We start from the raw sequence: 19863 nt of genomic DNA on the forward strand, positions 1-19863 counted from the left end.
TTCTTTTTTAAAGTATTGGACATTTTAAGAAAATGTGGGGTGCAAGGAGTACCGCCTTTCTTCTTCTTCTTCTTATTATTATTATTGAAATTGAATTAATAATTCTCTACGCTCCATTAAAAGCTATTTGATTTCCTTAGAATTTGCTTAATTTTTATTTTTTATTTTTCAAAATTCCATTTACCACTTCAACCCTTTTTTTTATTAACTAGTCTTATGCTAGAAACACATACATTTTAAATTTCTTGAGCTATGCTAACAATAAATAATCCACATTTCTTTTATAATCATGAGATTTGTGGAGAATATTTTTAATATTTCTCAAAATGGTAGCATGTGTCATCTCAAGATACAAGTCAATCACTCGGTGTACTGTTTCAATAATTGGGTTGAAATTAGAGTTGGACTTGCATAGTATTTCTTCGAGTATTTCATGGAGTCAGACTTAGAACGTATCACTTGGGTAGTAAAAAATGGTGAGTCCAAATAGTTCACAGTTATTTACGATTTACAAATTAGTTCTGTCATCGTTGAATTGGTTAAAGAACATGCATAGTTAATGGGCAAGTAAAACCTTAAATCAAGAGCAGATGCTAGTGAATTTATCTTAAGGGAAAAAATTATAAATAAAAGAAAAAAAGGGAAGAAGAATTTTTTTGACCGATAAGCCTATGCTGGTGGGATTTATTATGTTTTTGGAGTTTGATGGTACTATTCAAGAAGGAATATAGTCTAACATTTAACACTGTGATGCTGAGCTTGCTGGGGGGCTAATAATCCCCCCACTCGGAAGGTGGGGGTTTGTGGGCGGAACCCCTAAAAGAAATTTTTTCAAGGGTATTTTCATAATTTCACCAATATTATGTAAAATCTTAGTTAATCTGTAACTGTGAATTTTCTCTTTATAGTGGAATCGGTGTGGTCCGTGGATGTATCCCAATCTTGTGGGAACCATGTAAAAATGTCTGTGTGTCTTTCTGTGATTGCATCTTACTTTATTCTTCTTTATTTATTGTTCTTGGATCGATTCTTTACAAGATTTGAACCCAAGTCGCTCTGTTATCATTACCCAAAAACTTTATCAATTAAGATAGTTGGCATCAACATAAGAGTAACAAATCATTAACATTTTATTCCACATTTTGGTATAATATGAGCATCAAAGTGTCTTTGACGGTTCACTCCTTATACTTAGATACACGGATTGGAGTGATATCAAAGTCAAAGCATATTGACAATATTGAGTAGGGTCATGAATTTTTACGACCAAAAGACCATCATCAAAATTTTAGGCCTATTTTATGGTGTGCGAAGTTTTTGAATAGATGGATAATCTTTTCTCGAAGATATTTTATTTTCAGATGATTTGTTAAGATGCCACATAACTGAATGGAAGTTGTGATTGCTCTTTCTCTTTTTTCGCTTTTCTTTGCTTTCTTTGTTTTTAGATATATATGAGTGCCTTGACATCCTTTGACCGTCTTGTTCCCTTCTTTTGATTAATGAAATTTACACTTGGAAAAAGAAGCTGTCTATTAGTCACCTCTCATATTTCATTTTCATATCATGTAATTTCCCTAAAGTTCAACAACAATATTTTAGATATGACCACAGCTTATAAATTTTTTGCTTCTAGATGATAAGGTTTGTCAAAGTCTAAGGAGGAGGACGTCTTCCCCAAGTGCCCATTTTACTTTATTTGTTGTTTTCTTCAATTGTTATAAGCAATGAGAAAGTACATTTGTTACGAAGAAAATGGACAACAACATGCCATAGAAATGCAGTAATCAAACTGCCAATTGTAATTCTATTGAATTTTGGGCTACTTTGATTTGAACTGAATTGCTTGTGTTGGGCTTTGTGGAGCCTAGTTATATTTTGATCCGGTTGACGACTCGACCCGAATAATGTTTGCGTGGTATTTTGATGGGATATTTTCTGAGGCTTAATCCATGGAGTGGAGGCTTAACCCATTGTGTATCTTGTGCGCAGCATATAAAAGCCGTTTTTGGTGATTAGGGTTTTTTAAGGTTTTGGTTGTCGTCTTTGAGACTAGAGCCGCACTTTTGTAATTCTTCTCGAAATAGTGAAATCTCTACAACTCCGTGGACGTAGGCAAATTGCCGAACCACGTAAATACTGTCTTGTGCGTGTGATTGTTTTTTTTTTCGACGTGTGTGTTTTTCTTCTATTTCTTGTTTCTCACAGGTTTGGAATTTCGGGTTGAATTCCTTACAGCTTGAGGCCGATCCAATTGACCAAGTCCGAGTTGTGCTCTCGTTTAATAATAATAATAAAAAAATTGGGGTAAGGGGGGATTTAGATATACTTGTTTTTTAAAGGTACCAACTTGTTAAATTGGTTGATGTTTCTTAAGAAATAATAAAGAGATAAAAATGCACACAAAGACTTATGTGGTTCAGCAGTGTGCTTATTATGTCTATAGATAGGAGTAAGAACAATCGCTTATGTGGTTCGGCAGTGTGCTTATTATGTCTATAGATAGGAGTAAGAACAATCACTCTTTTCTCCTATGTTTTACAGTCTTAGAGAACTCTATTTATAAAATCAGAAATTACTAAAATGTATTTATCTCCTAAAAACAAACCCCCCATCCCCCTCAAAAAAAAAAAAAAAAAATCTTAGGAAAATATTTTACAATAACCCTTTTCAGACCCCTGACGAGTGTGTTATCCCTTACAAAAGTGCAACTTTGGTTGGTGCCAATAGAATACAAGATGTCTCATACACAACAATACTAACTCAAAATAAAAATCCGATGTGTTATCAAATTGATGTCATAACCCTATCTTGAACTTAAAAAAAAATATCGATGACCTATTTTTAATGAGTTTAACATTAAGATGCTAGTGGGATTGGAACCAAGCCCTTTAGTATCATCACCCAAAGATTTTTCCAACTAAACTATCTAGCTGATAATTGCCTTGTAGACATTGAGAAAAACAATGCAAACAGTGTCTTCAACTTCTCTGACAATTATTATTATTATTATTATTATTATTTATTTAAAAAGAAAAGACTTTTATTCTCTTAAGTCAAAAGTCATGACCATTCATTTTTAACCTCTACGAAATTTTTATTGTTTGTCACATTCATCTTCAACCTCAAGGTTTCATTGCATCTAAACCTTAAGAGCACGAGCTAATTTGAGAAAGTTGAAGTTGATTTTTTTTTTTTTTGGCATAAAAAATCAAAAGCTTTTAACAAAAGGTTGACTACTTGGTGATGAGGATGAATAGGTTAAAAATGAATTCACCCTTTTACAAAGAGATTGAAGATGAGGGTACCTATGTAATTTTAAATTAGTCTCTTATTGCAGGTCAAAAGTCTAACAGATTTGAGAACACTAGGCATCTCAATAATGGTGCTATGAACTTGTGGGCACACGGTAAGATGCATATTATACACTTCCAAGATTATATTTACTACCGAAAATGCCCTGAAAACAGTTCCTACCGAAAATACCCTCGACTGATATTAAGTAAGAAGGTCTTTCTCGTCAGAGGTGACGATTCTATTTCCTTGAAGAGCAAGTATCATAATAAAAGAAAAGCACGTCACCACCTATGTAGTGGATTTGGTTTCTAGAATCTAATAATAATTAATTATATTGTAACATTCCTCGTGATTATTTAATCCTTATCAGTAAACATGATATCTAGGCCGTCGATTTGTGTTTATCACATGAATCATGGGGGCTGCTTAATGCTTACCATCTTTCGGTCAAAGTCTCCAACCGTATCGTACTGAAATTGTAAACTTTGTCTTGGACATTCAAACACGAAACCAGACAAAATTGATGTAAGATGACGTTAGATACGACGGATAGGTTGGGATCGGTTGACTCCCAGGAATGACTAGTGAAATAAACACATATCCCAATCCTTTAAACAAAAATCTAGTGGTCGAGATTTATGATTATCTTAAAATACAAATCTCGCACATACTTATCCCGAGGATAAATCTCAATCATTGGATTTTGTATTTAAAGGATTAGGATTATATGCTTTTTTCATGAGTCATTCCTAGGAGTCGAGGGATCTCGACCCATCACAGATTTCTTTTTTATCTATATATATAAAGTCGTGATAAAATAACTCGCCAAGTACTCAATCGACTCACTTACATGGATACAAAAATCTTTGTTGATATTGAAAGGAGACTTCATTGACTTAGGTCAAACGTAATAAAACATACAAGAGTGAATCAGAAAAAATCGAGATTCTGCCCATCGATCTCATAGAGATGAATAGTCTTCTTCCCAAATGACTCATGGAGACGAACTCATCTTCTTCCCATCTTTCTTTCTCTCGATTGTCTTCTTCCCCATCTCTTTTTCTCTCTCTCGATCGCCTTCTTCTTAAAAAAAATAAAAAAATAAGATCATCTCTCTCGAACTATCGAATATTGGTGGGCATATATTTTCTTAGCAATCAGGTAAATCTTCTCTCTTTCTCTCTATTTCTCTCTTTTAATTCTAGATTTAGTCTTTGTCAAACAAAATACGAGAGAATCTTATGTTGTTGAATTCATTTCGCCATTTACTATAAATAGTAGATCTGGACTCAAACCATTTCAATCTGGTAGACACCCGAATTTGGACAAGCCTTTCATGCAAAATGCCTCAAAATTGGAATGGGCCTCAAAGCTTAAACCTTCAAAAATCTAAGTATATTTTTTTCTATTTCTTTCAATAAATGGCCTAAGGGCTTTCCTACATGGCCCATGGGCCAAAGACCTACCTCACCCTTCCTCTACACCATCATCACTTTTCAACCCAACTCAACTTTAATCCAAACAACTCAACCCATCACTATGCCTACTCAACCTACCACCTAAGCCCATTGGACTTAAAATCCAACACTATACCTATTCAGCTCACTACCCAATCATTATCTCAAACCCAACCATTCTACCTAAGCCTAATTTTTAACCTAAGTCCTAAGATCACAACCAATCACTTAAGATCATTAAAGTGGGACACATGTCACCACCTCAACTCACCTCCCTTATTCAACTACCTATCCCTATGTATTTTTTTAAAAAATCATTTACCCACGCCTTTTTCTAACTTACCCTAATCATTCTTTACAAACCCATCTTCACAAGTCAACCCACACCTTTTCTCTTTAATCAATCCATCTAAACACTCTATCTCCACCCCTTTTGGACACATGTCACCATATCTTTCACCTTCCTAAAATTTAATCACTTAATCCCTTACACAACCCACTTTTCTAACAAAAACTAATTCCATTCAACTCACCTAACACTCAATCAACAAACCACCTTCTTACACTCTCATTCTATCAACCAAACACCATTCATATTCCCCCACCTAACATTTAACCCAAATGGGTTGAAGGATCCAACCCATTTGGGTCACACATGACCCACTTACACCTTTTTCAACAAATGCCCTTTCACCACCCTTAATTCAAACATACTTCCTCTCACAAACCTCAAATCATTTTATTTTTTTTTCATCATTTCACCTTATCCTACCCCTAAAAATAACTTCCAAAATGTTATAAACCCCCATCATTCTCAACACAATCCCCCCATGCTTGACATACATGTTTGAGACACATGTTAAAATTCCCAAGACTTGAATTAAAAAAAGTTACTCTCAACTTTCTCTACTCACTCTCAACCTTCAATTCATTTCCAATTCCCTAATTTACCAATTCAACCCTAATCTCTACAACACAAGTGAACCAAGACAAGTCAAAGAAGACTCATCTTTTTGAAGGACAAATCAAGAATAATAAGGTGGGTTTTTGGACAAAAAAAAGAAAAAAATAATCACCTTCTTCAACTTCTCATCTTCTAATTCTCTCATTCTACTTACACTTATGCACACACCACAAAAGGTTTGAGACTAAAGCCTTGGGCCATTTCCTATGGAAATGGACTTTTGACTAAAAAGTCGACACTTTTAAAATTGTCCTAAGGTTGGAACCATATAAGGTACCCTTCTTCAATAAGGAGGTCCTCAAAGGTTTAAACCTAAATAAAAGTCCTTCGCATTTGAGGGCACAAATTGGATTTTTCCAAAATTTTATTTTTATTTTCAAATCAATCGAGTTAGAGGTTACCATTAATGGTGGATGGAGTAGGGTGCCTAACACCTTCCCTACTCCCTAATGTGGACTTCCTTACCTAGATCTAGGTGGACCAATGGATTTTACTCGTATGAGAGTCACTAAATGCCAAAAAAATATTAAAAAAAAAAAAACATTTTGGGTGGCCATTCATACCCTTTACAAAAAGGAATGGTGGCGACTCCAAACATAAGTAGGAGAGATATTTGGCAACGAAAATCTCATGTCCACAAGTCGCTATCTCAAATTGAGTAATAATGTTATTGTTTAGTTTAAGTTGCTAGAAAAATTAATTTTTCTAAACTTGTGTGTATAAAAAATCTTGGACTATTTTTCTTAATTTTTTTTTGTTAATCAGGCATTATAGGCACTATGATCTTTTATGATGAAAAATCTTGAACTATTTTCTTAAATTTTTTTTTGTTGATCAGGCATTATGGGCAGATTGATCTTTTATGATGAAAAATATTGGACTATTTTTCTTAAATATTTTTTGTTGATAAGGCATTATGGGCAAATCTTGAACTTAGTTTTTATTTTGTTAGATACCTTTGGTGAGCAGGGGAGATATTTAAAAAAAAAAAATTCTTTTTGTGTCATGTGGTGATTTACATGTGTTCTGTTGTTTCATTAGCTTCACTACAACCCAAACAAAAGATCTAGTATTTTGTGGTCCTGTGATAGACAATGTGGTTCTTCACGTATTGTGTGGGTTGAAAGTAGAGATGCAGAGGGAAATTTTGTTACTTTTTTGTTTTCCATAGTAGCTGCTTTACAGAAGATTTATTAGAGTAAAAAGATTTTGTATTGTTTTCTCTGATCCTTAACCCCCATTTTTTTCTTCTAATAAGTTGTTCTTGGCTTGGCACTACTGTAATTCCCTTGTTTTTGAAAACTTGAGGTTTGATGCAAAAAGAGTGAAATTCTATATTTTTCATTGTGAAAAAAAAAAAATTTAGTTTCATGTCTCAAGTCTCAACAATAGTCTAGTTAGTCTATCTCTCTTTTTTTGATGGATTAGTTATTTTGTAGGGTAAATTACCATTTCATGTGCTGAATATGACAAACTTCCCATTCCAATACACTGTTCATTTTAATTCCCAAAACCTGCATTTTAGCTAGATCGTCACTTTTAGAATAAATAGCAGTGAGAATCTTGTATTTTTTTTTGTTTTTTTTCTTTTTAGAATAAATAGATATAGATCTATTGTTTATACTAAGTTCTAATTTCAATTCACTGTACTAATTTTTTATTTGTTCTAACATCAGATTTGCTAAACTTGTATGTAATGGGTGGAGGGAATAAGTTCGAGGTAAGTTTCATCTTGTAAAAGATTTTGATTTTGGTTTTGTTGGTAAAAAAAAAAATTATGTTTGTTTATTTTTTTATTTAGCGTTTTGCTTGTGCTCAATCCACACATTAGGTAAAAGATTGTCCTTGGGTTGGTCTCCTGTGTAGGGATACCAGATGTTCCACTACTTGAAAACTATTAATGTAAAAGCAACCACATAGCTTTGGTAAAAAAAAATTTGAAGTGCCAACTCTGTGGAGATTTCCAGTGGTTTAATGATGCTGTGAATCCTCTTAGTACGAGTTCAGAATCTTCTATCTCTTCAAGTCCGTCTTCGAAGGAAAAACTAGTAGCAACTCATCAAGTTCAGGTCCGTCTTCAAAGGAAAAGACTAGTAGTAACTCTTCAAATTCAACAGGAGGCAAAATTAAAATTACTGTGGAGATGGACGGTGATGATTTTTGTGCTAATTTTGTAGGAAAAACCAATTTAAATAAGTGATGTAATATTTTGCTTTGGTCTTGTATGTATGGAGTGATTTTCTAATCTTGGGATTTTGGATTTTGAATTCATCATGTCTTGATTTGTGTTTGCAGTTTACACTTTATAAATCCACATAGTCTGCTCTATTTGAACAAAATGTTGTCTAATTCGCGTAATGGTTGTTCTTTTTTGGTTGGTGGATGGATATTAGGTACTATTATATTTTGATTTCGTGATGGATTCTACTAAGCAGGCCCCAGTACTACACAGGCTGGACATTAGTGGTATCATGGAGCTGAATCTGTTTATAAGGACCCTTGATTTTTTCAATAAGAACTTGTTCATTCAACAAAAGCTTCATCTCATTTTCTCCATGCCCAGGGATAAAAGTCCATCCCATCACTTTGATTGAGTGAAGATAGATTGCAGCAACTGTCCCAATTACAAGTGCAGACACAGTCGCTACAGCTTTCGTAGCACTCGCAAGTACTACTTTTGTAGAATTGTTTAAAATTTCATTTGGCATATTTGTATTTAAGTCATGAGCAACGGGAAAATGGAAGCGAGAAGACTTTCTAGGAGCAAAGGTTCCAGCAACAGCAGAAGAAGCTTCTATTTAAAACCAATTTAAATAATTTGCCATCCAATGCTCGTGTAGATTCAAGTTCAGCAAAAAGTCTTTGATCACATGTTGCCTTGAAATTCTTCTCCCATTTTGACACACTAGGCATATTCCCATACTCTATAGCTGAATCTGTTTTTCGGGTTTTCAACTATCATCGAGGATTCGTTCTGGATGATTCATCAATTAAATCTAATTGATTCTTGACTTTGGGATTCTTGTTGCAAGATCATATGTTTCAAAACCTACTTTGAATTACGTTCTGTTCGGTTTAGGAACCCTTGATTTCATTAGTTTACTTATTTGATCATGTAGGAGATTAGCACACAAAATAGACAGAATGATTGAAAGAATTCGTGAGATATTTGTGTTTCCATAAAATACAACAAATAAATAATAAAAAAATGGCATAATTCAAACCCAAAAATCTTTTGCTTGAAAGAATGGGTGGCTGAAAGCTCCCCCATTTCCTTTTCATTCATTGAGGTTACAAAACACTATTATACAGAACTGGCATGAGACAAATACCGTGGAAAAAACAGCCCCAAAAAGGCCTTCTCCCTGTTGGCTCCATACTACTGCCATGACATGTCATTTTTTTTTTCTGCTTTGCTACCTGCCTACGTCTGTTCTCCGTGGGTCCTCTTCCCTGATGATGCTCCCAGACTGCCCACCAAACCTCTCGACAGTGGCATAATGCATCTTGATGGTTGTGACAGGGATAGAAACAATGCCTGTGCAACCTCCAAGTCTTCTTCGTGATGTTGGACGATACTATGAAGCTAAAATCTTGACACATTGAAATTAACACTACATAAATGTTGTTTAAAGCCTATTTTCTACCAAACCAAGACTCAACTAAACCATTTAAACCAGCGATAAGAATTCAACCAAACATTTGGGCACTTACAAAGATTATGGGAATATAAAACATGGATGATAAACAATTTGTCTAGTCGATAGGCACAAACATAAATGTTGTATTCATTCAGAGAGGTCTGTATTCATAAGCAAAATAACAACTCTTTGGTTGCAACAAAAAATCTAGAGAGTCAAAAAATTAAAAGCTTGAGTATTAAATCAATCAAACATCCCAGTTTAAACAAAGTAAATGGATTATAAATTGATCCACATCAAAATACTTTGAGATGGTCCTTCATGTGTTGCCAGCGACCTTATAAAGCACCTCCTATAAAAATATATATATATATATATATATATATATATATATATAGGGTCAGGTTCAAACGACAACCATTTCAACACACATATAGAAAACGTGTTTTGTCTTATATGGGCAAAAATGTTTGGAGTGGGCTGATTTTTTGTGAGGATGATCTCTGTGGTGAGGAGATCATCCTTGCCAAAAATCAGCTCATTATGAAATTTCTAGACCGTCCAATTTTTATTGAAAAATTATAGACCGTCCAATTTTTGTAAATCAATTTTGATGGGGTTAAAAGTTTTGGAATGGGATGATTTTTTGCCAGGATGATCCCCTCATCACAGAGATCATTCTCACAAAAAATCAACCCATTCCAAACATTTTTGCCCATATAAGACAAACACGTTGTCTATATGTGTGTCGCAATGTGTATTGCAGGAACCCGACCCATATATATATATAATCCTGAATGTGTTAGACGTCTCAAAATGTATGCTCAAAATGCCTAATATTACTAGATATTACCATGATTATGTATCCAATCCAGTAAGATGAGTTGTTGTTGGAAAGTAATATTTCCTTGAACGTTCATTGGTACAAATGAATGTAAAGGATTGATTGAAGTTGATTGCACCCTGGCTTCGGTACCTATTGACTCCGAGTTTTCCTACAAATTTCAAAAAAATATTACATCCACACAAAAAATTGCAATACATATATGTACTTGCTACGATTGATTTAATTCACTACAATGTTATGACTTTCTTGCTTTCCGATGGTTGGTTGGTCATTATAGGTCTCATCGACAAAACTTGATTTTTTCTGACTTATTTTGTGTCTCCTATCAAAGTTTAAATTAGAATATTATTTTTTAACATATTAAAAAAATTCAACAAGTAATAACATTTTTTTTCTTGGCATTCATTATTTTCTCAACTGTTGACTTCAATCTTTCACGTGACCATCCTTAATACTTAACTTGAATGGGATCAATAAGCTTGGTTATATTTGTTTCTTCATTCCCAACCCTTTCACTTGGGTGACGGTCAGAATCCTCCTCATTCAAGCTAATCATTCTTCATGAAAGTTTTTAATTCCATTCAATGCAAACTTGTATTTCTTATTTGATTTAGACCCAAACTCAGCAATTTTATGACAATGCATGTAAACATCATTATAACAATCCATTGGGACACTAGTACATACATCAACTTCCATAGAGCTCTTAGAGGCCATGAAGTTATTTAACGTCTTTTCTCCATCGTTGTAAGATGTATTGGGATGGAAACTCTTCGATTTCATGAAGTTCAATAATATAAATTGCATACTAGCATAAAATACCTCGAGATTCAACTGAACGACATATACATTGCATCTTAAGTATTTCTACATTAAAACAAACTTCAAAATTTTCCAAGATAGCCTGACTAAACCCCTTAATGATCATCATTTCTTTTACTTCATAGTAATAAAGATGTCCATTTTGAGATACAATTATGTTTTGACAATTCACCACCTTCTTTACCTCTTCTTGAAATTTTGAAAATATGTTGCTTGTGTAAAGTGAACGTAATTGCTCTTCTACGTACAAGCATACTTAAGACTAATTCGCTCTTTTTATGAAATGAATGAAAATCAGCCAAAGCTTCAATTTCATACTTTCTTTCCAATGCAACTTCATACTGGCTGAAAAATTACTTCAAAGAAGTCTTTGAAGTTATATATCCATTAAAAAATGCATTTGTACTTTCATTGAATTGAGTCGTAGACATTCTTGCCCAAAATTGATCTTTCAAAAACACTGGCACCCATTTTTATTTAATCCTGTATAAAGACTGAAGTCATTTATTATCTTGCAATGCAAAGTCTTCAACCATCTCTCTCCATGTTAGCTCAAACTCTTCTATTTTTAACGAGTCATACACTGTCTTTTTCAATTTAAAAATTAATGCTTCATGTTCTTTGTAAGCACCCAATTTCTCGAGAACCTTTTTCATTATGTGCCATAGGAAACACTTTAGACACATCTCCTTGAGTAGATTTGCACTGATAAGTAATTATTAGATTAGGTGGTCTGCCTGGCATGCATGATAACTAAGCAATAAACAATCATATATAACTTTTCATTGATTCATTTGAAAGCAACCCACAACCCAACTAAATTGATTGCCCATGATGATTGACTTCGTCAAATGGTGCAAATGGCATGTCATATCTATTCATTAGATATGTAATGTCAAATGAAATGACATCACCAAAATATTGATAAGATGCCCGAGATCTTACATCGGCCCAAAACACATGTCTTAGACGTCCCTCTTCACCTATGTCCATAAAATGGTAGAAATTCAAAATTTTTTTTACATGCGCATAAAATACTGCCGAATTGATTCAGCATCACCAAGTCTCAAATACCTCGCACCATCGACGTAATTTCTAGCATCTCTTTCACCAAATAATAAATTATCGACGCCCCCTGCTCGTGTAGCAAATGAAAGGAAAGATTTGCATATTGTTATCCCAACTGTGTCATTCAATTCAAGTTGTTTCTTCACTCGATCATCAAATATTTTGTTGCAGGTAAAAATCTTGACTTCCTTGGACTGACGAGATGATTATGTTCGAGATTAAGTTTTGTTTTATGCCATAGACCACTTTCATTTGTCTCACATTAATCCTCATCTGACATTGCATTTACCATCCTTAACACAACATATTATGCATCTGTTCACTTCGTTGGTGTCTTCATCTTTCCACGTGCCTCTATATTTAATACCAAATCCAATATATTTGGCATGGGTATTATAATAGTCATAGGCTTCATTCCTTGAATTGAATGTCATTCCCTATTCCAACTTTATATAAAATTCACTCAATTTAGTTGGAATTTCTTCTAACTTGTCCATTTCTTTTGCTTTCCCTTAATCGTTTGCCAATACCCCATCCATATCCTATATTCCAAATAAATATTAAAGAAAATAAACATAACAACAATAGCAAGACATATAAAAAAAGAGAGAACACAAATAGAATCAAAATCAATAACTAGGAAATCTTAAAACTGGGGCTCTAACATAAATACTAAATAGTGAAATTCATGACCAATTTAAGTCTATCAGAAAAGATCAATCTGCCATAATGCTTGGTCAACGAATATTATTTTTTTCAAAATAGTCCAAGATTTTTCATCATAAAAGACCGATTTTCCCATAATACAGGACCAACAAACAAAATTTAAGAAAAATTATCCAAGATTTTTGATACACCCAAGTTCAGAAAACTAATTTTTCTAGCAAATCAAACCAAACGATAACATTATTATTCGATTTGAGATGGGGATTGAAATGGTCCGAGTCCAGATCTACTAAACAATAATTGTAAATGGTGAAATGGATTCAACAACATAGGACTCTCTGGTATTTTTTTTTGGACAAAGACTAAGTGTGTGTTCGGTAACACTTCTGAAGTATGAATGGAGGTGGTCTACTTTTAAAATTCAGACTTTAGAAGCTTTATTTCCATTTGCTTTGGTTCAAATTTTAGAGTTTAGAATCGAAATTCAGAAGTTTTGAACCAACGATGGAGGGATGCTGGATGAAACTTCTGAGATCTGATTTTTATTATTCCTAAAATATACTCCTCAAAATCTTAATTTCTATCACTTATTTTTTCTTTATACGAAACATAAAACCCTTATTTTTAACTTTTCAACCTCTTTTTCCTCTATAATTGTGTTGTCAAGGTCTCTTCCCTTTCTTTCATTTCGTATTCGAAAAATCCTATATTTTTATACGAACCCTAAAACCCTATATTTTTCCACTAGAAAATGAATGATTATTATTGTTTGAGTATTTCTTTGATGAAATATAATTTCTCAAGTATGAATTCAATTTTAAAACAATACTTTTGGGGTGTTTGATTTGTTAGAAATCAAGATTAAATGTGTGAATAATTTTATTATGCATAATATGTTATGTTTTTCAGTTAACAATTTATTAGAATTACAAAAGGGTAATATTGTCAAAATAGCAATTATGATTTAAAATTCTATTTGTAATCAGAAACTTTTAAAAATGATAAACAAATAACTTTTTCAGAATAAGATTTTAGATTTTAAATTCCAAATTTTAGAAAACAGACTTCAGAAGTGTTACCAAACATACCTTTAATCAACTCAACTCTACTAGCATAAAAAAGATGATTTCTCTTTTAACTTTCAAGCCTTTTAAGAATTTTTTCAATCAATGGATGACACTTGGATATCGATAACCTTGATGGAAATAGAGGAAGCCCCAAATATCTAATAGGCAAAGAAACTTCATGGAAAGAGAAAGAGAGAGAGAGAGAGAGAGAGAGAGAGAGAGAGAGAGAGAGAATTGTGTATATAATGGAGAACAAGGGAGGTGAGCACAAGGGAGACCGTCACAAAAGAGCCTGGGGAGAGCTTTCTCAAGAGAGAGAGGGGCATTCAGAGAGGTGGAGAAGAGCACTATAGAGTCTAAAGAATATTGGGTCATTGCCTTCTCAACTGTGAACATCGCAACCTTTATGTGGAATTTCCAAAAGCTCCACTTTGTTATGTGCAACGTGTGAACGGACTATAACTTCGAAGTTTTGTTTCTTTCTCTTTTTTATTTTGTTTTTTAATTGGGAAGCTTCCAAAATGTGGGCCCATGGAAGAGTAAGTTTTCTTTACAAGGAAACTGTCGTTCATGGGTTAGTACTAGATTCCATTTTGAGAGAATTTTGATTTGGTGGGACCCATTACAAGTTCGCTACAAGATGTAACATTGTAATTTTCCTTTGACCATATTTCGAAAATCCTATAGAGTTGTTAAGAGAATGAAAATGGGATTTTTTTGGGATTTTTAAAAGATTTAAGATTTTCCAACGTGGGTAAACCTTGTGTGATCCTCCATTTGTTTTATTAATCAACTATAACCTTTAAGTTCAATTGAATTGGATAAAACAAAACCCCCCCCCCTCTTCCATTTTTTCAGGAAAATTGTTCAATTTAGTTTGCTAAGGATTTTAAATATGTTTATGTTTGTTTGAATATTTTAGATTTAAAAAAAAAATTATTTTAGATATGTGAGCATATTTTATTGATTTTTTTAAAATTAAAGAATTTACCTATATATTTTAAATTTGAAAATATTTTAAAATTTCTGAAATTTTGTTCAAAATGTTTTTAAATTTATTAAAGGTTGAATTCTTTTTAATTTTTTTTAATGTTTTTTTTAATTTTGTTGAGATCTAAGTTTTGCTTAAATTCTTCTTTTAAATTATTGTTTGTTTAATTTTTGGTTAAATTTTTTTAAAATTGATTAACATTTTGTTAAAATGTTGGTTTGATTGGTTAAAATTTTCGTTTTAAAATTGTGATGGTTGATGGTTTTTAATTTGTTGATTAATTGAGGTTTATTTTTATTTTTATTTTAAATATTTGCATTAAGATTTAAAATTAAGGCACCGATGTGTTAATTATCGAATTAAAGTTTTAATGTTTTGAATGAAGGTTTAAATGTGTTGAAATGAAATTTAAGTGTTTTAATTTTCGGTAGCTTAAATTGAGTGGATTTTGCTTTTTAGCTTAATTTCATTATTTGATGGGATGGATAAGCGACATTTTACGTGAAATTTTTTAATTTCTTTTGAAATTTTTTGATTTATCTAAGTGTGGGGTTTGTAAATTTTCTCAATGTACATGAATATTGTCGGAAGTTTATTTTTAGTCACATTTTCCTAGGAATTGAGGTCTCTAAATAAGAGTCAAATATCAAAGGATATTTTAATAATTTTTGTAATTCTTCGTAAAATTCTCCGTTTTCATCAATTTTAGTCTTGTTAGATTCGAAATCACATTCCAAGCACAACATTGGTACTTTCGTGACATTTCAGTGGTGTGAGACCCACATGGAGGTATTTTTGTCATTTTGTCAATTTTTTGTATTTTAGCAAGTGGCTTCTTTTAGTTTTAATGTGATTGTTTCTAAGTTTCGAGGACATATTTTCCTAGCATTACGAGATCTCTACATCATCAAAAGATGTGGCGAACCTAAGTGAATGTATTTGCTACGTTGAATGTAAATGTGTGACGATCCTAAACGTGCATAATTTCTATGTCAAGCGTGTTAAGTAAGAGAGATGAAATCAAGTGGACTAAGGAAAAAACAAAAGGAATTGAAAGAAATCAGGAGTGGGCTTCTCATAAGCTTTCGACTTTTTCGCATATTCTGTGCTCATCATTAAGAATTCACAACAAATAGATGATGGTTTGTCGAATTTGATGGATGCAAAATGGGTGTCTACAGGGCTCACTTGAGAGAGTCCCCCATCAGAGATTTTCTAGCCATTAGAGGAAGATAGTGGACATAAAAAAAGAACATCTTCGAAGATGACTTCCTAAACACTGCAAAGTTTGCGAGACCATCCACCACACTGTTTGGTCGGCAACATGCACGTCCCCATATAGTCGACGTCTTGCATGGTATGGGTGCCTTTTTCTAGCCAAGCTTAATGTAGGATGTCTTTTATAAATTTGAATCGCATTATATGGTTAAACACAACCAACAATAAAATAATAATAATAATAATAATCAATTATAGTACATCTCAAAATCCTCAATCCTACTACTCTGAATCTAATTATACTACTAGATAAAAATTAGCTTGGGGATTCTTCGGCTAATGGAAGCAGTTCTTAGGCTAACCCAAGAAACCTTCGACTAACAAGTTAATTACTCTTGTAATTTTAGCAAAAATCATTTTCATAACTAAAGAAAACCATATTTCCCTTCACATAAATTAAAATACCTCAAGAAAAATAGTCAATTTTTGCCGATACATTAAATTAGGTTGCATATGATAGATAACCATGAAGATATTGATAATTGGAGCATAGAGGTCAAATCATGTTTCCTGGGCTTAGAATTCACCTAGATTTCTAGTTTAATAAAACAACCAAGACTTCCTCTTGAAGAGGTACAAACTTCAATGGAAAAAATGATTTCAATACACTAAGATGTTTTAATGCATCATTTGGGAAGCCCAGAAAATGAAACAAATCAGTATTATTTTGGGCATAGAAGTTTAGAGAAAATGCCCACTCTTTCTTGTTACCAATCTCTTTTGGTAGTCTCATAAGTCATCCCTTTTTCTCAGTCTCATTCTTCGAATGCTCCAACGAACTCCCTTTTTTATCTTTGGACAATTTTCCCTTCTTCCTTCTTATCCCCAAGTATTTCTCTATGGAGGATGCATGAGTAGAATCGTTCGAACTATAGTCGAGCCCATGTGAGACCGTGGGCTCGAATGGTGACTGCAAGAAATTGACCGAGCTGTAACGACAATGTAAATTTTTTGGCACAGCCGCTAACGTTGACATTTCTTCTTTCTTCATTGCCTTTGCATGGTAACTCATATGACCTCTCAAGGAAAAGGATGTCGGGAAAACTTTGCTGCATTTACGACATAAATGTGGGTCATCGTAAGGCCATGGTTTTTTCTGGGACCCAGTAACACAACCAGCATTAAAATTGCTTGAGCAAATTAATGGGTTTTCTTGAACCCATAAAGAACTATTATGGCAAGACTCATTTTGGTTGTTCTGGCTTGGAACAAGCACTAATTTGTTCCACAAAGTGCGGGGCCCATTTGATCCAAGTAAAGAAGTACTCAGAGAATTGGGATCACAACCCAAATGCTTTGACATGGGAAATGAACCATTTGAAGTAGACCAAGTCATGTTACTAATGTTAGGAACATGGGTTGGTTCGTTTCTCACTGAAAGTGAGCCAATTGAGCCAACCAAAGGTCTATTGCCCATGCTAGAAACATAATGTGTATTATTACCCAATTCAGGAACAATGGCTTGATTGGCGCTCATGATGTTTAGGCCAAGCGGCGATGAATAGGTAGAGGTAGGACCAAGATTTGGTTGGTTTCTATTCAAAATAGAGCCATTCAAACAACATAAAGGTGTTTCATCAAAGATGGGAAGATGAGATGCTGTATCTGTTATAGGGATGTTGGAATAACTACTTGAATCGATCCAAGGTACATTGGAAGAACTATGAAAGTGGGCCTCTTGTTTGTGCTCTAAGACGGAGTCATTTAAACCAATTAATAAAGAATTGGTACAGCTAAGTTGGTCCTCTAAGCCAAAAAAAGAAGTATTTGTAAAGTTGAGAACATGGTCATTTTGGTTTGTTGGAGGGTAGGAACCACATAACTCTAGCATCAAAGGGGTAGAATTTGAAGGGATACAAACATTACTCTGGTCTGCAACGACCGTAAAGGATTCATTAGAATTTAACAAACCTTCATCAGTACCACTAGAAATACCGCCGTTTGTCAATGGAAGAGTACCATTGCAGCTCATCAAGGAAGGTTCGTTGCTCGAAATCAGATTAAAACCATCTTGGACCCCCATTGTTATCAGCCCATTCCTGTCGAGAGAAATAACCTTACCTGGATTGGAAACAGGCTCAACTTGCTGTTCTAAAAATAGTGACGAATCATTTTCTTTTACGAACCATTCCTTGTTTATCAATCTCGAAAACGTTGAAAGGTCGGATTCATTTGGTGATTGAAGCAACTGATCCATCCATGCATCTCCATTAGAAGGGGTTGGAAGCTCATCACCTTGTTGGTTCTCCATTTATATACGTTGGCTGAATTAATGGGAGAAGGGAAGAAATATGTAGAAGGATTGAGGAGAAAATTTGGTTTAGTTGATGAGATGAGGGACTTAGAGATGGTGAGGCATGTTTTATAAAAGACATAATGACCATCTTAATTGTAGTACAGAGGAATATTCTTATTTCATAAATAAGATTACAACCGTCTCTTCTTGTCTTTTTTTCCAAAGTTGATCATCAGCTCGTGTATTAAATTCTACAATTAAACAAACGAGCTGTACTGGGGTGATATTGGCTCTCATACTTTACTGCCAAGTGTTGAAAAGTGGTTACTTACATTTCAGTCGAGTTTACTCTACTGAATTCTAAGTTGACTAACTCGTTTGAACCAACTACTTTCGTCAACCGTAAACTCAATCATGTCGTATTAACAACTCGACTAACTTTCTTTTTTATGTGAAATATTAACTAAATATAATTCAAAAATTTAAATTATTTTGGATATATATATATATCAAAATAACAAGTTCAGTCAAACGAAACTGACTCTGGGCTCAGATTTTTTTCTAGATTTGTCCAGCTTAATTAAGACTAGTAACGACCATTTTGCCCAACTGGTGATACGTGAATGTACATATCTGGTGAACCCCCACATGTCCAGAGTTTGTCATTTTCGATGATAACAAGTAGAGGATAATGCTACAGTGACTGTGCAGGACACTACGATTGACGCTAAGCTGACATGGAGGTGTGTTCACTTGTATCTCAAGGAAAGAATCTAAGGGTCCACGCACACATCAACGTTGGCTCAGTGTCGAACTCATTGTCATAGGAAGTAATCTTAGCAGTTTCCTAACAAGTATTAGTCTAAATGATGATTTCCAACTTAGCTTACGTTAGAAATTATTATTACTATTTTTTCTTTCTTTCTTTTTTCCGGTAAATAGTTTCTTTTTTAACTTAATGTATGGCTAGAAGCTAGGCTCATCATTCTCGGTGTGCCACTCTCCAACTTTAGATCTCAAGATTAAAATCCTCTAGTCACCAATCAAGATGATTTCATCTAGGAATTTGTGAGCCTTATTATTATTATTATTATAAGTAAACAAGTGGAAATTTATATATGTTATCAATGACATAATGAGGTAATTTAATGGATACTTCCAAGGGAGGAGACTCCGCTATGGATTGATCACTCGAAACAAAACTAGAACTTAAAGGTAACAATATTATTTCTATCCCAGAGGAAGACATCCAAAAAGAAATTGATCGATGGGAAAATACTCTTGTTGGGTATGTGTTGGGTAAGAGACCTAATTTAATGGGTTTGAAGGCTATGTTAGATAAGCTTTGGAAGATCAAGGCTAATGTTGACATCACCTTGATAGATGCTGGATTTTTTTTGTTTAAATTTAGCCTTTCAGAAGATTGTTCGACAATTCTAAATTTGGCTATTTGGACAATTGGGGCTCATCCTTTGAGTGTTAGATGATGGCATTCGAATATGCAGTTGTCAAGGGAGTTACTCAATTCA

The sequence above is a fragment of the Akebia trifoliata genome, chromosome 8, assembly GCF_017979445.1.
Source record: "Akebia trifoliata isolate Shusen 1 chromosome 8, ASM1797944v1, whole genome shotgun sequence".
NCBI classification, from domain to species: domain Eukaryota; kingdom Viridiplantae; phylum Streptophyta; class Magnoliopsida; order Ranunculales; family Lardizabalaceae; genus Akebia; species Akebia trifoliata.